The sequence below is a fragment of the Mus pahari genome, chromosome 10 (assembly GCF_900095145.1).
Source record: "Mus pahari chromosome 10, PAHARI_EIJ_v1.1, whole genome shotgun sequence".
In the NCBI taxonomy this organism is placed as follows: domain Eukaryota; kingdom Metazoa; phylum Chordata; class Mammalia; order Rodentia; family Muridae; genus Mus; species Mus pahari.
The window spans coordinates 114,720,629-114,736,445 of record NC_034599.1 but is presented as its reverse complement, the minus strand read 5'-3'; the positions used below and the strand labels follow the sequence as shown (position 1 = coordinate 114,736,445).

The following is a 15,817-nucleotide window of genomic DNA, read 5'->3' as shown; positions in this document are numbered from 1 at the left end:
GCTTCTGGCTATTATAAATAAGGCTGCTATGAACATAGTGGAGCATGTGTCCTTATTACCAGATGGAACATCTTCTGGGTATATGCCCAGGAGAGGTATTGCTGGATCTTCTGCCATTTAGACCTTAAGAATGAGTTGTTTACACCTCAGTGTAAGTCTGCAGGTGGTGACTGCGACCCTGCAGGGAAAGTTTCGGAGGGTGCAGAGACTCACTTAGGGGCTTCCAGTGAGAGATCAAGTTCAGTTGGTCAAGGTCCAACACCAGCTGTCAAGATCAACTCCAACTAAGCTTCCCTGTCATAAAGCTTGGGGCATTAAGAGCAATGGGGGCCTAGGGAGCCCTCCTGACTCTCTTGAATACCATCAATAAAATTTGCTGCACCCAAGAAAGTAAAATAAAAAAAATAATAAAGCTAGGGGTACAGAGGCAGATGCCATCTCTGTAGGACAATAATGGTGCTTCATTTACGCTGGGGATGTAGCGGAGCTGGTAGTGCTCTCCTAGCATGAGGGTTTGACCCTCAGCACTGTATGGGTATGGTGGCATACATCTTCAGCCACTCAGGAGGTTTAACAGGAGGATCCAAAGTTCAGCCATACAGCCGGTGTAAGGCGAGACTGAGACGCACTCACCCCTAGCTCAAATAAAACAATAAAATAAAATAAAACCTCCAGAAACAAAATCAAACCAGCAAACAATACTTCCATCCTTGAAGCACGTGGCCTCGTGGGCCGTGCCATACACTCTGAGAATGCTGGAACTTTGTCACGGGGTGCTCAAAGTCTATCATAGTGACTTCCAAGTTCCAGAGGGTGAAACAGGCATGGTGAGGTAACACCCAATTCTCGAAGCCTCAAATGAGCTGGGTGGACTGGAAAACCAAAGGGGGAAATGCCATCGCTTAGCCTGAGGCCCCCTTCCAACAGACTAAGCTTAAATTTGAGGAACATGAAGCTGGGCGTGGTGGCACATGCCTTCAATCCCAGCACTTGGGAGGCAGAGGCAGGCAGATTTCTGAGTTCAAGGCCAGCCTGGTCTACAGAGTGAGTTTCAGGACAGCCAGAGCTTCACAGAGAAACCCTGTCTCGAAAAACCAAAAAAAAAAAAAAAAAATTGAGGGAGGGAATCGAGCGGTTGAAATACAAAAAAACCGTTTTGAAAAAAAAAAAAAAAAAAATTGAGGGACATGGGCCTCCACAGTGGAGTTCTACCCTGAACAACTTAGGCCAGAGACAACTCAGGAGACTGAGGCAGACCCTGCAGGTGTGCAATTGGCATGTGGAACTGGCTGGCAGTCTATGAGCTCTCACACAGCAACCAACAGTCGGGGACAGGAGACACCAGAAGTGTGGCAGATGCCACAGGGAGGTCTCCCTATGCTTGCACACCTCTGTGTGGCAGATGCCACGGGGAGGTTTCCCTATGCTTGCACACCTCCACACTCAACTCAAGTTGCCTGTTGAACCTTTACTGAGTCACAGATTCAAGCCCAGAGTTAATGCCGGCAGACCTCTTCTGCCCACTACCACCAGACACCAGCTGAGAGCCAAGTAGATGGGTCCCCCAAAGGGCTGATCTCAATCCATCCCAGTAGAAAGTGCTGTGGGTTATGCAACCCATGACGTGTACAAATTGTTCAAACAAACAAGATGAGCTTCTGGAATGTAAAAGTAGCTTATCTGATCAATTCTAATAGACAGTGACTCTGGCCTGCCCAGGACCGGGAAACCAAGCTATGATTTAAGGACCCCACAGAGCCACCCCTCCCTGCACACCCCGCCCGGTCCCCAGCACACAGGGTACTCCTGGCCAGCTTTCTGTCACCCTCTGGACACAGAGCTGGCTCCTCCTAAATCTGGGGGCTGCAAGTGTGACAGCTGTGTCTCCAAGACTCCTCAGAACAGGACTGGAGAGAATGACATCAGCCAATTGGCGGGATTTAAATGGGGTGGCCACCTCCTCTCCTCCCTCTCCACTCATCTTTTCCTTTCTGATCTTATTTCCTTCCAGGCACAGCTGGGCCACCTCTGCCCGCAGCAGCCTCAGGAGCCTTTGACCCAGAGCATGACCATCCCAGGACCTCCACCTACTCAGCCCTCCCCCAGGAGGCTCCCCAAGCCCAAAGGCCACTCTTGCTCAGCTTCAGACAGCCCTTCTAGCTCTCAGCCCACTGCTATGCATTCTTGACATCATTCCGGGCTCAGCGGTAGCTAGAGACATTCAGACAGCCCCAGGAACTAACTGCAGAGCATCCTTTGACCTCAAAACAGCTACACACAGACAGGCTGTGCCAGGCCCAGAAGCCTGTCTCTAGGGTCCTGGGGGCAGTATTGGGCTCTCTCCTTCCTCCATCCATCAAGAGCGTGGACAACCATCAGCCACTAAATTCTACCAGCACTTGTAACATCACCCAACAATTACGCAGGCTCACTACAGGCCAGGGTCTGCTCTCACAACTTTACTCCTGCGGTCATTCGCTAGGGTAAGTGCAGTTTTATCTCTATGAGGGGACCAGACACTGAGAGGCCAAGGGAGTTGCCAAAGTCACTCAGCCAAACCAAGCTGAGCTGGGAGTCCATGGAAAAACAGTGTGGGGCGTCGGGTGGAAGTAAGAAGGAACTGACTGGGTATTAAACTGCGCCTGCTTAAGCTGCCTCACTGGGAGATGCTTCAAGGGCTGATGGCTCCCGGATGGGAAAACAAGCCCAACACCCACGGGGCACAGCAAAGGCAACCACTGCTCTGACCTGAGGAGTCAGGAAGGGGGCATAGAATGACCCATGCAGGGACAGGGTTTAGGGGGGTGTTGGGGATGCTTTGGAAACTTCAGGCCCAGCCAGCCTGCAGGGAAAACCAGGACCCCACCAGTCAGCTTCACTGTCGGCACAGTTGGCTTACCGGTTCAGCTTGCCATAATCCTTGCAGTCAATCCTGGGTCCTAACAAGAGTGTCCCAGAAAGGGATTTTAATGCATTAAAATCTTTAGTTATTGCCTCTTTGTGTGGCTTCCAGAGGCCTCTGTCAAAACCTCTGACTCAAACCTGAGGCACTCGGACCTGATGGGACTGCCCTCTGTGGGCTTAGGGATGCCCCCAAAACAATCAGGGCGCCTCCTGGGGAAGGGCTGAACAGAGATGGAAAGTGACATCTCCAAGGACACACAGCAAGCAAGGGCTTTGTAAGACACAATGTCAGAACCCAGCTTCTGCCAGGCCCCAGCCCTTCTTCTTTCCCCTCACAGACAGCACAGGCTCCTACTGAGACGCTGCCTGTCAGCCCTAGCCAAAGGACTCACAGGTGCCAGGATCTCTCCCTCAACCCAAGGAGGTGAGACGACACCACAGGGGCACTGGTAGCCACACATCTGAGAGCCCTGGCTGCAGGCGTGTGTTATCAAACCACTCTCATCCGCAGAACCAGACAGGAAGAGACTCCACCTCTGCGACGGGGGTTCTGGTTTCTTCACAGCCATGCTGTTGTCTGTCTGTCTGTCCACTGAGTTAATGACTCTTCCAATAACCTCCTTACCCACCCCACCACCACCACACCCTCAATGTCCCCTTAAGCCCACACAGAAGAGCTTCACGGTAAGCCTGGAGGTGCAAGGTCTACTCATACAGATTTAGACGAAGTCTATCTGATAACAGTAACCCTTCTTGGTGAGACTCCACGGGGCTAGGTACTCCCCAGGGCAGTGAGGCAACAGGCGGTGTTCCAGTTTCACAGGGCATGCAGGACCATGGTGCATTTCAGACGGAGCCACTTGGAGCTCTGACCTCCATGCCGGGCTACCCTCTTAACTTTGTTGGTTGAAGCAAAGTCTCCCTCACAGTGCGAGCTGGCCACAAACTTACCGTCCTCCCATTTCTGTATCCCAGCACTGGCATTACAGGTGTGCACCACACCAAGCCATGATCCCAACACAGCCCTTGGCCTCTTCCCTGTTTCGTTTTGTTCTTTTAAACCTCCCCATTGCCATTTTCCTGAGTTTAAGACGAGTCACCTTTATCGTCCCTAGAGATAGAAAACAACTGAAGCACTTTCCCAGATGGCTACCCACTCCTCTGAGCCATAGGCTTCTCACCTGGAAAAGACCTTACCTGGGACTGCTGAGCCATACAAGCCTCTCACCTTCTGTTCAAACCTAAGCTTCATGTCAGGACCCCAAAGATGAACTGGGGAGTCACTGGACCCCTTTACTCTCCCCCTTCCAGTGTAGCCACATTTGAATAAATCTATCTGCTTTTTAGTCCTGCCTTCCTAGCTGCCATACTGGGGAATGGAGGCTTAGTAGGACCTGTCAAGACCCGGGCTCTGTCTCTAACTCCAGCAAGAAGACAGAGTGAATCGCAGCAGCCCTGGGTGAGAGGCCCTGGACCCCATCTGACCCTTGGAATTCACAAGGCAGGGTCCCAAAGAAGGGGCGGTGCTCTCCCGGAGAGGAAATCTCTCCATGTCTCCCTCTCGCAGTACCCAGGTCCAGGGTACCGGGGCCACTGTAGCCACCAACCAGCCCCACCCTCCCCAGGGGCCGGCAGACCTACCAGAGCCAGACGTGTTTGCCCCGGGGACATCCACCGGAGTCTGAGAGGGCCCAGTGGCTGTCATCTCTTCTTCAGGGACGTGCAGAGTGAGCAGAGTCTCAGGACGCACATCCTGGTTTCCAGGGGCTGGGGGAGTAGCGCTTCCCTGGTAAGTCCTCCCATCCGCTGCACTGAGCCAAGCTCTAATGACTCCCACCCCAGGAAGGAGTGCCCCAAGAACAGTCCAATAGCTCTGTTATTGGAAAGCACAGTCCTCAACTTCCCAGCAGTGAGCCAAGCACGCCAACTCAACCTTGCAGCTTCCTGGACACCTAGCTGGTCTCCTACACTCTACCCAGCATTCACCGTTGTCCACCCAGCCCCCTCGGCGGGATTCCCCACTGTGCTGTGTCTGTGCTTTGCAGCAAAGTGGCAGCCTCATCTCCCAGGCTCCCCGCACCATCCTTCCTCTCCCTTCTTCCACCACCTCAAGGTGGCTCTGCCAGCTGTTTTCTTGTCTGCTCCCTCAACCAGCTGGGGAACTCTCCTGAAATGAATGGATGCATGGATGGATGGATGGATGGATGGATGGACGAGTGTGGGTGGGTATGCAATGTGCTGCTGGCTGTACACTCAGCAGTCTGCAGCTGACTCCTCTCTCCTGTGGTCCAGGCCACCAAGCCATGTGTCAGTGCTGTTTGGCAAATGCTTTGCCTCCAAAGCAGCCATAATACCTGGTAGTGCCAGAATGACTGCCCTGCAGATCACTCGGAGCTAGCCATGCACCAGGTCCACACTCCACACAGCTATCACCTTAGAGGTGACTGATGTCTTGGTTGGTTGGGTGGGTGGGTAGGTGGGTGGTTAGTCGTCCATAGCCAAAGCTGGCCTCCTGCGTCCAACTCGCTAATACTGGGCATGTGTGTGTGCCACCACACCATATTTATGTTGTTTTAGAGAAAGAGTATCACTTTGTAGTCCAGTGAGCTCAGACTTGGTATGTAGCTCAGGCTGTCATTTGAATTTACCATCTACCTGTCCCTGAGGTTACAGGCCCATGTCAGCACTGGGCTTAGGGTGGCTTTGGTCCTTCAAACAAGAGAAGTGAACATGAACTTAGGTATTTGTCCTTCTCTTGAGTCCACAGACTATCACATAAGACCTGATGGGTTTTCTCTCAGACAGAGGAGGACCAGACCTTACATGAGGCTAAACACCACTTATCAGGGAATACGGCTCAGGGAGTGTTTCACAAGAGCCCAGAGCCTGCTTCCCTCCCAGAGATCAGCTAAAGTTCTAGGGCCTCCCTTTGCTTATTTTAAACTTATTTTTAGAAGCAGCATTCATGTATAGAAGTCAGCTAGCTTTCCCCTATGTTGGTGTCACATAAACACAGCGAGAGAGCTAAAGACTGTAAATGAACACTGACCCAGACTATCACCTATCATCTAGGTGCCACACTTTGGATATGGTTTGCACATGTCCCAGATATTATATTCTGCAGGGCGGCTGTGCGAAGGAGAAGGAGGATCCTTAAGAAATAGGCCTCAAGGGAGGCAGTGACCTTAGAGGGCGTTGGTGCTAGGAGGTCTCAAGCATGGGCTGTTACTAAATCAGTTCAGTTGTCGGGGCTGTTGCTCCTGCTTCCTGCCTGGCCATCTGATAAGTTCTCAGTACTTTCATGCCATCTTCCTTGAGGCCTCTCACCAGAGTGGGTCAGATGCTGGCCTCACACACTTGAACCTCCAGAATACTAAGCTAAGTCAACTTATTTCCTTTAAAAAATAATGTGTGTGTGTTTGTGTGTTTATGTGTATATGTATGTATGTGTGTGCGTGTGTGTATGTGTGTGTTTGTGTATGTACATATGTGTGTATTATGTGAATATATGTGTATGTGTGTATATGTATGTGTGTGTATGGGTATGCATGTGTGTATATGTGTGTATGTGTGTGTGCGCGCGCACATATGTGTGTATGTGTGAATATGTGTGTTTGTGTGTATATGTGTGTGTATGTATATGTGTGTGTTTGTGTATATGTATGTGTGTATATATGTGTCTGTATGTGTGTGTCTGTGTGTGTGTGTGTGTGTGTGTGTGTGTGTGTGTATGCATGTGCATATGACGGGCTTGGCGTCAAGCACCCTTACCCGCTGGGCTTTCCCACCGGCTATCAGCCTCTTTCTTGATAAAGTATTAGCCACTGGTATTTTGTTAGCACAACATGAAATGGACTAATGAACGTATTTGTTTCCAGTTTCACCAACTGTCTATTGATGGCTGAGGATCTAAGCCAGGATCCCACGTGGCCTTTCTTGAGTTTTCTTAGTCCCTCCATCCTAGAACACTACCATGGTCTTGCTTTGTCTTGTCTGGCCTTGGTGGTTTTAAAGACTACTGTTCAGGCCATCTGTAGAAGTTAATGTTCCCACAACAACTTAGAAGCGGGGTAGGCTCTCCTCTTTTTGTGCAGATCATTATAGACTGGGTCATTCCTTTGCTTCTGTGACTGCCATAATTCATCTTGTTGGCTCAGCTGTCTCCACCCCTGTTTAAATATCTCAACACATCTGTATCCTGTCCAGCTGCGTGGTGGCCAGAGGCTGTCATCTGAACTGTGTGTCCCTCCCCAGCTGTGGGACCTCAAAAGATACACTCTCTGGAGTGTAGCAAAGGTGGCTGGGGACGTTCACAGCTCTGCATGGGCAGCCAAGTTTCCACGGAACCCACCAAAGCATCTTCCCATCAAGGCTGGTCTTTCCCTGAAATGGGTGGGCTGTGGAGAGCGTCATCGATCCAGAGACAGGGAGGAGAAGTCAGGCCAGCACAGGGGGCAGACACTGGCAGCACCAGAAGCCCATAAGGAACTGGAGGGAACTAGCTAAGGGACTCTGGCCCCAGGAGATACCTAACATTACAGCTGGAAGGGTCAGCGACCTGGCTAGGAGGCTCGGGAAGAAGGGGTGGCCTCTTGGAAGGCAGCTGTACCTTAACCAACACTACAAAGATGGGAGGATAATTAGTCCTTTAATGAGACACCAGACCTCACCTTTGCCGGAATCCCCACCTTTCTAACGTCTGTCCGTCTGTCTGACGTCGTCTGTCCTTACTGGCTGAAACATCATGAGGCTTCCCCCTTGATGAGGTGCCAGTTTTCTGATGTCTTTGTAATGTCCTGTTCTCACTGGCTCTGTGCTGAAACCTATGTAGGCTTTCTCCATACTCTTCTCTAAAGTTCCTTCCTGCCGGTGTCTGACCCCTGTGCTGGCCTGAGGAGGAGAGAGGGAACAGCCTGACTTTTTCTCTTCCTGCTTCCTCCCCTTCAGGCAGCTGCTGAAATCCGCAGCTTACCTGCCCTGGGAAGTTCATTTTAAATACTAATAGAATCGTCCTTGAGTGTCCCTGTGACTCCCTCTAAAATTCTTTTATTAATGAAACTAAGAACCACAGAAAGTCCCGAATTTCCCCATATCAGCCTCATGGCCCAGCCCTTCCTCTACCCTCAAGCCCTGTGTCCCCTCCCAGTGCCACCAGCCTCATGCCCTGAGTCCTTTGCTTCCATCCTCCTTTGCCAAGTCCCTGGAGTGATGACCAGGAAGTCGACATGGACAGCTGGCAGCACTTGCCCAAATTCCTACAACAGTGAGAGGAAGTGTTCTCCACCCCAGAGATGGTTACCAGCTGTTCTACGCCAGTCATAATAAGGCCAGCCAGTGAGTCCAAAATGGAGCTCAGAGCGAAGCTGTGTGGGCGTGGGCTTCGTTCTAGAGGCGTGAGGCGTTCTGGAGACCCCCTGCTTCTCTCTTCTGCAGAGCCCAGAGTGTTAACACAGGAACCTTTGGCTGTAGCCAATCTTCATGTCTCCTACCACACAGCTCCATCTCCCACTTCCTGCCTCTTAAACTCTTCAGGTCTTCCTGAACCCCAGTTCAGATTCCTCTCAAGGTCTAACAAGGGCAGCCGAACTACTACTATTCAGGTGTAGCTTCTAGTCAGGTGCCTTGTTCTCTGCACAGCCTGGCAATGTCCCCACATGGGGCAATCTACAATCTGCAACAGCTTGCCTGTGCCCAGTGAGCGAGTGTTTGGCCTCATCCTCTGCCTCTCTCTCCTTTTCCCTTCTTCCTGGGGTGAATTCAGTCTATCCTCACTAAGCAGATGAGAATCATCTAGTCTTCCTCCACTCTGGGCTCCTAACCCCACAACTGCCCAGCAAGAAGAGACAGTGAGTGAACACCCACCTTTCTGCACACTGGTAAGATGTCTGCTGGCTACACAGTGGCCCTCTCTGGCCTTCTGACGTCTCTCTTCAGCACATCCCGTCACAACTGGAGCTCTGGACTGTAGGGAAGAAGGAGGTGCTTCTTCTGAGGGAAGGTTATATAACCCTTCCCTCAGTTCTCAGCCTCTTGTCTTGGTTCAATTTTTTTCCCTTTGTGTATCAAAATATCTCCCAGGACTAGGGTGATGGCTCAGTAGGTAAAGGAGGGCTTGCCTTGCAGGCAGAGGGCCTGAGTTTGATACCTGAAACCCAGGTTTAAAAGGCAAATATGGCGACACATGCTCACGGGAACCGGCTGCCAACCCATGTGCAGTCCTAGACACAGCGGCGGCCTCTCCTGGGGTTGGCCAGCCAGCCTAACCTGATGGAGGAGTCTTGGGCAAATAGGAGACCCTGTCTCAAAATACATCAGATGGCGTTCCCAGTGTACACACGTGCGTGCACAGGCTTACAAATGCCGATGGGAGCCCTTGGTGGGCACTCTCTGCAAGTGCTCTTGGGATAGGTCCGTGCTGCTCTGGAGAGTGTGTTCCCAGGGACCAAGGAGAGGAAGTCACACCCAGCCACTGCACCTTCCACTCTCCCTCTCTGTGTGACTGTTCTGTTTGGCTCTTTGCTCCTCCCTCTTCCCAGACCTCCCAGCTCAGATCTGGTCACTCCTCCAAGACAGAACATCCCACTCATACTCTTGAAGATCCAGCTGCATAGCCCAGCCAGATGTGCGCACACTTGTAACCCTGAGGGGTAATCCGATTAGGAGTTTGCAGTCATCCTCAGCAACATAGCAAGTTTGAGGCTAGCCTGGGCCCTGTCTCATGGAAAACAAAAACATGGGGCAGGAGGTAGGAGGGGGGGAGAAGAAGCTGGAAAGATGATAACAGTGCTTGTTGCTCTTCCAGAGGACCTGAGTTCAGTTCCCAGTGCCCACAGCTGGTGGCTCACAAACTCCAGGTGCGGAGGATCCAAAGCCCTCTTCTGGGTTCCTTGGGCATGGACACTCTTTTATACAGACACTCACATGCACACATTGTTAAGAACAAAATTACAGTGGGCTGGAGAGATGGCTCAGCGGTTAAGAGCACTGACTGCTTTTCCGGAGGTCCTGAGTTCAAATCCCAGCAACCACATGGAGGCTCACAACCATCTGTAATGGGATCCGATGCCCTCTTCTGGTGTGTCTGAAGACAGCTACAGTGTACTTATATATAATAAAAAAATGAATATTTTTTTAAAAAAGAGTAAAATTACAAATATTTAAGAACAAACAAACAAACAACAAGTGGTAGGCATTCCAACATGTGCTACGGTGTCCACACTGCGGGGCAGGTGCTTTAGATGCCGTTGCATCTGGTATGCAGGGCTCCTCCGGGCACCTCTTTGTCAGTGCACCAGGGGAACAGAGGTGGATGTGCCATGATGGCATCTGTCCCTGGCAGCAGTCACATCCTGGCTTGGGCCCTGAGAACCTGTCTTTGGCAGCTGTCTGGTCTCCTGTATAGTGAGACCCCTATACAGCCTGATTGCAGGGGTGGCAACCAGTGGCTGTCAGCTCTCAGCTGCAAGTTTCTTTACTCAGAATTGTTTTCAATGCTCCCAAGGCCAATTCCCAGAGGAACTGAAGACACTGGTTGCTAATGAATCATGGGGAACAAGATAAGGTTTCACCTTCTCACCCACTGTCCACACAANCCACAGCTCCCTCCTCAAGGAGCCAACTGTGAGTAACTGTGGCTCGGGACCATGGATTCCTGTTGCTCAGGATACAGTTTTATGAACTGTTACAAGCAGTTACAGAACAAAGGAAGTCATAAAACAAGGCACGTTTCAAACANCTTGGTAGAAACGTCAGGCCGACCTACTCCTGCGGAGGAGGGAGTCTCTGCTGTGGGTCTCATATTCTAGCTGCTAGACGTTCTTAGCTATTCGCTATTATGTCATTTCAAAAGGATTAACCTGACAGTCACAAAGATCATAGGTCAGACGCAGGGGTGGGCAATGAATGGCTGCTAGGAGGCCAAGAATAGCCCAAGATAAGTTGGCTCTGGATCTGCAACATCCCAACTCCCCATTAAGTTCTGATCCCCAAAGGCCTGTCATGAGCCAGAGCCCAGATGAAAAGGAGGAACGGACTTTAGCCCAGTACTTGGGCTGGAAGCACACAGCGTTAAGGATGTAGGCCCCTTGCCTGCTCTTCTCTCAGCTCCATTTCAGAAGGAAGAAAATTACAGAGACATGAGATCATTCAGATTACAGCACTTGGATCTGGACCTGACTACTCTGTCCTCACCCTTAGCCTCCACCCAGCTGGTGGTCTGCACCCTGCTCTGAATCCAAACATGTACCCTCTCCCTGTGTCTCTGCGTGCTGTGGGTGCACGTCGGCACGTTTTGTTCACATGCTGGAGCTCCAGGCTGACATTGGAGATCCCCCTCCACCATTCTCACCCCTGTCCATTGATGCAGGTCTCCCACTTGAGCCCAAGCTCTCCAGTGCAGGAAAGCCAGCTACCCAGTTTGCTCCTGGGAGCCTGTCTCTGCTTTCGGAGTGGAAACGTTTCCTGCTGTAACCATTTACCTGAAAAGAAGTGACTTAAAAGGAGTCTGGGCTCAGGGAGGCACAGTGGCAGGAGCCAGAAGTCCCAGTGTGGTGGCAATCCTGAAGGAGAGAGTGGACAAGAAATGGGACCTAGCTGTCAAACCTCGGGGCCAAAACCAGGCCTCCAGCTGGAGTCGGAGCATGAGCCTGTGGAGACATTTCACGTTCAAACCACCCCTGAAGTTCAGGATGTACCCCCATCAAACCCGTTCCTCAGGTTGCCACCAAAGTACCCCTAAAGGAGTCAGTCGAGAAAACATCCTGTCCCTTCCCACGCAAAGCGGTGGGTTGCAGGAGCCACTCTAGCTGCGCTACCCAGATCACGTGATCCACGGGAAATGGAGAGCAGAGCAAGGAAATGGTCTGTGATAGGGAAGGCTGTGCCTGGACAGGCTGCTGGGAGCGGGGGTGGGGGGNGGGGGGTGGGGGTGGGGGGGCTGGGTGTGGGCTCGGAGTCTAGCAAAGGGGAGAGGACATGACAGCCCTGAGGCCGCGCGTGGGTTTAGCCTGACTCATCTTTCTAGAAAAATACAACCTCCGGGGTTGAAGGGTTCTTGACATTTCAAAAGGCTCTGAAGCGCTTGTCCAATCAAAGCCCCCAGCAAGAACCTCACTGAACCACCCAGCTGACTTCATCTGCCCATGCTTCAGAGGTCAGAGAGTCTGGCACAAAGACTACAGACACTACAACACTAAGTGAGGGGAGGTGGCCTGCTTCACCCACGGGGGGAAGGGGGGGAGGGAGGAATGCTTTTGATGCCTCCTCCCCCACCCCTCCCCCTTGTCCCAGCATACCTGGATAAAGAGATGTTTCCCAAGGCACGGTTCCTCTGTGTTCCAGAACACACACCACTGTTCACATTTGCATTGCTGGCTGCAACTCTTCCCCTACTTTCATAAGCCTCTTCTGTGCGGTGGCCTAAGTTTTGAAATGCTGCCCAAGGACATATCCAGGAATGAGCGACTGTTGAGATGATCCCTCGTTTTTTTTTTTTTTTTTTTGTTCTGTTTGGTTTTTTGTTTTTTCAAGATTCTACGTGCTTGCTGCTGGCCTGTGTCTGGTCAGGCTTACAGGGAGTGTCGAGCGGGGCTACAGGAACCCTGAGAACTCCCTAAGGTGAAGGTGGCTCCCCTTTCCTAACCTGTGACTGGACCAGTCCCGGCAATCATGGGCATGCTACGTGACACGCTGTCATGCCACCTGTGGTATGTATCACTGTTTGAACTTTCTCTAACCACCCAACATGTGACATCTTGAAACTTAAACACTCAATCAACCTAATCCCGGCTTATGATAAAATAGTAAAACCACAGCTTGATGTTATCCCCCAACAAGATGTGAAAATAAAAATATGCTTGTCTTAAAGTCTTCACATAGGCAGCCAATTCCTTTCACGAAAAAAAAAAAAAAAAAAGGCTCAGCCTTGGCACAACCCCACCGTCCCTGGGGCTGTGGAGATGTCTCGGACAGTGAAGTATTTGCCATACAAGCACTCAGGTAAAAAGCCAGGTGTGGTGGTGCATGCTGGTACTCTTAGCTTTTGAAACAGGTGCTGTGCTGGGAGCCGACTCTTGGCGGAAAGCGGCTATCACCTCTGCAGCCATCTCGGGCTATGTACCTATAGGTGGTACTCTTCCACCCTGACGAGAGACTTGTTTTCTTAGCATATTTTTGCAAGAAGCCCACCACAGCTAAACACACTCTGATAGCATCTTGTTTTTCTCCTATACATCCTGGACCTGGGGTTAAGTGTCTCCAGCTGCACTCCCCAGCGAGTGCATATATATATACGCATAGTTGCCTTCCAATAAAAAAGACTTGAGACATGAGACTTGAGCAGACAGCCTGTGTTGTCTCCATTCTTTACGTCTCTTGCCCCTCAGTCCCCACTCTCTCTCTCTCTCTCTTGCAGACCCCTTTGACTGACCTGAGAACCAGGTCATCACTGTGTAGCCCAGGATCCTTGGAATTCACTAGACAAACCTGTGAGCTCCACCTGGATATAGGGGCACTCCACCCTTCTCTCTCACACACACACAAACAAACGTGTGTGCGCATGCACACACACACACACACACACACACATACACACGGGCATGGAGTTATCTAGCCCGCTCTGTCTTTCTCCCCAGTGACATTATGACTGACTTTACTTGTGGGGTATGTTAGTCGCTCCTTCTTAAGAATGAAGATTTGCACTAGGATTTGATAGAATCAGGTCTTCAACCTAAAACATCTTGTGACAAAGCCTGTGTGCCTAACTACTGGGCTTTACCATCCCCCTGAGGCTGTCTGTCCCCACTGTCAGCACTACAGCCGTGTCATGAGTTATAGGGACTTCTGGGTCTCTTCAAATGAAAGAATTCAATAAAATGACACAGGTAGTTTCAAGAAAAATTTTACTAAGCAAAGCAAACACCCCAGAGAGAGATTGGAGAAAGTTTCCCCAAGGTAGGGGGCTTACTCAGGGGGCTCTGCATTGTGAATTTATTACTTATTTAATGTTATATGAGTGCTCTATCTGCATGTACACCTGCATGCCAGAAGAGGGCATCAGATCCAATTACAGATGGTTGTGAGGCACCATGTGGTTGCTGGGAATTGAACCTGGGACCGCTGGAAGAGCAAGCAGTCAGTCCTCTTAACCGCTGAGCCGTCCCTCCAGCCCCTCTGCATTGTGAATTTTAAAGACTTTGTAGAAAGTGTTTGTGGGCCAGTAGCATATTCAAGGAGACTTGCCTTGAGTGCCTACTTTGCCTTCACCTCCCAAGAGCTAGGGTGTAGGCTTGTGGCACCGCTCTCAAGACTCCCCCGACCGCTGACGTCTCAGGTCGACCTCGAGATAGTACTCACAGATGGTCCTTTACCCTCCCAATTCATGGTGGACCAGGTCTCTTTTTTAGGGTATTTCTTCCCATAATCCTCTAGAGAAGCCTCCAATAGAATGTCAAAACCACAGCGCAAGTGACATAATGAAGTTGCGTCACAAGGATGGGATATGGCCTGTGGGAACACCCTGACTGCAGCCTCCAGGTTGTTTACCCACAAGAGGTTATGTGAGCATCGGGAGGCTGCCTTCAGTGCACAGCCACAGCCTCACTTCCTCATGGCTAACTGCTTGGAGATTGCTCAGGGTCTGTGGTTGAGCTCATGGCTGTCTGTTGGTTAGGACAGCGAGGCTGTGCCATGAAGGGTGGGGTCAGTGTTTACAAATGGCTGGCAGGCTGCACAAACGAAAAAAACGGGACTCACTTCCTGCCCGTGCAGCTCATTCAGAACTCCATCACGACCAAGGGACACTGCCCTTCCCTGACGGGGGCTTCTGAAAGGGAGAATTGTGTCTTGTTTTTCTGTGGTACTCTGAGTCCACAGTGGCCCATTGGATACACTGAAGCCTCAGGAAGTGTCTGGAACCTTGCTGATAAACATGAGTCCCACACTGTGTTCGCTGTCTGTCGGATGATGGACGGGGTTTCCAGTGACACAGGGCAAGGGAAACAAGCTGGGGGTGACAGAGGGAATCTGGGTCCACACCTGGCATGCAAAAGGTCTGGGGACTTGGAAGCAGGGTTACCCTCCTCGTCACTCCTTCATGTGGAATATGACCCCACACTCTGTCAGCACTAAAACTGAATTCCATATCCCGTCAACAGACATCACCCATGACTTCCTGGAAATTCTCTGTTCCCCAGAACTACTGGTGTGTCTTGAATCTAGAACACTAGTAAACATACACAGGGCTGGGAGATGCCTCAGTGGGTAAAGTGCTTGCTGAACAAACACAAGGACCTGAGTTCATACAGAGAGCTGGGTGCTGGGGGCCTGAGGGATGATTCAGCAGTTAAGAGCACTGGCTGCCCTTCCAAGGTTCGAGACTCCCAGCATACACACAGTGGCTCACAACTGTCTGTAACTCTAGTACCAGGGGATATGGTGCAGTTATATATGCAAGCATAAAAATTAAATTTTAAATTAAAAAAAAAAAAAAGATGAGTGGGCAGCAGCACCCATCTGTAATTCTGTTGCTGGAGAGAGACGGACAGATCCCTGGTGTTTGCTGCCCTCTAGCCGAGCTGGTGAACGGCAGGTTCATCGTGGACACGTGTACATTCACACACAAATACACATAGACACAACATACAGTGTACCACGGTTTCTTAAAGTTGTGGCGACTGAGCCAGATTCTTTTAGAATCCCTACAATCTCGACAGGCTCCCCAATTCAAACATTCCAGAGATTTGAGCCAGAACAAGGTCATGAAACCAAATGTTCCTGAAGACGAAGAGTTCTCTGTTTAAATCCAGACCACACTGCTGCTCAGAAGACCAAGGCCCCCTGCAGAAGCCTGTTTAATTTCTTTAGGATTTTTATATGTATACATGTGGTTATGCATACGTGTTCAGGTAACCACAGA

At 50.8% G+C, this 15,817-nt stretch overlaps 1 protein-coding gene across 1 annotated transcript in view; it reads right to left on the bottom strand.

The window, feature by feature from the left end:
• The window catches only part of Ackr2 (atypical chemokine receptor 2), an 11,974-nt gene extending 7,364 nt beyond the window's left edge, over positions 1–4,610 (bottom strand). The window contains exon 1 of the mRNA XM_029543502.1: positions 4,546–4,610. The gene's annotated coding sequence lies outside the window, so the exon portion shown is untranslated. The remainder of the gene's footprint in view (positions 1–4,545) is intronic.
• Between the last annotated feature and the right edge of the window lie 11,207 nt (positions 4,611–15,817).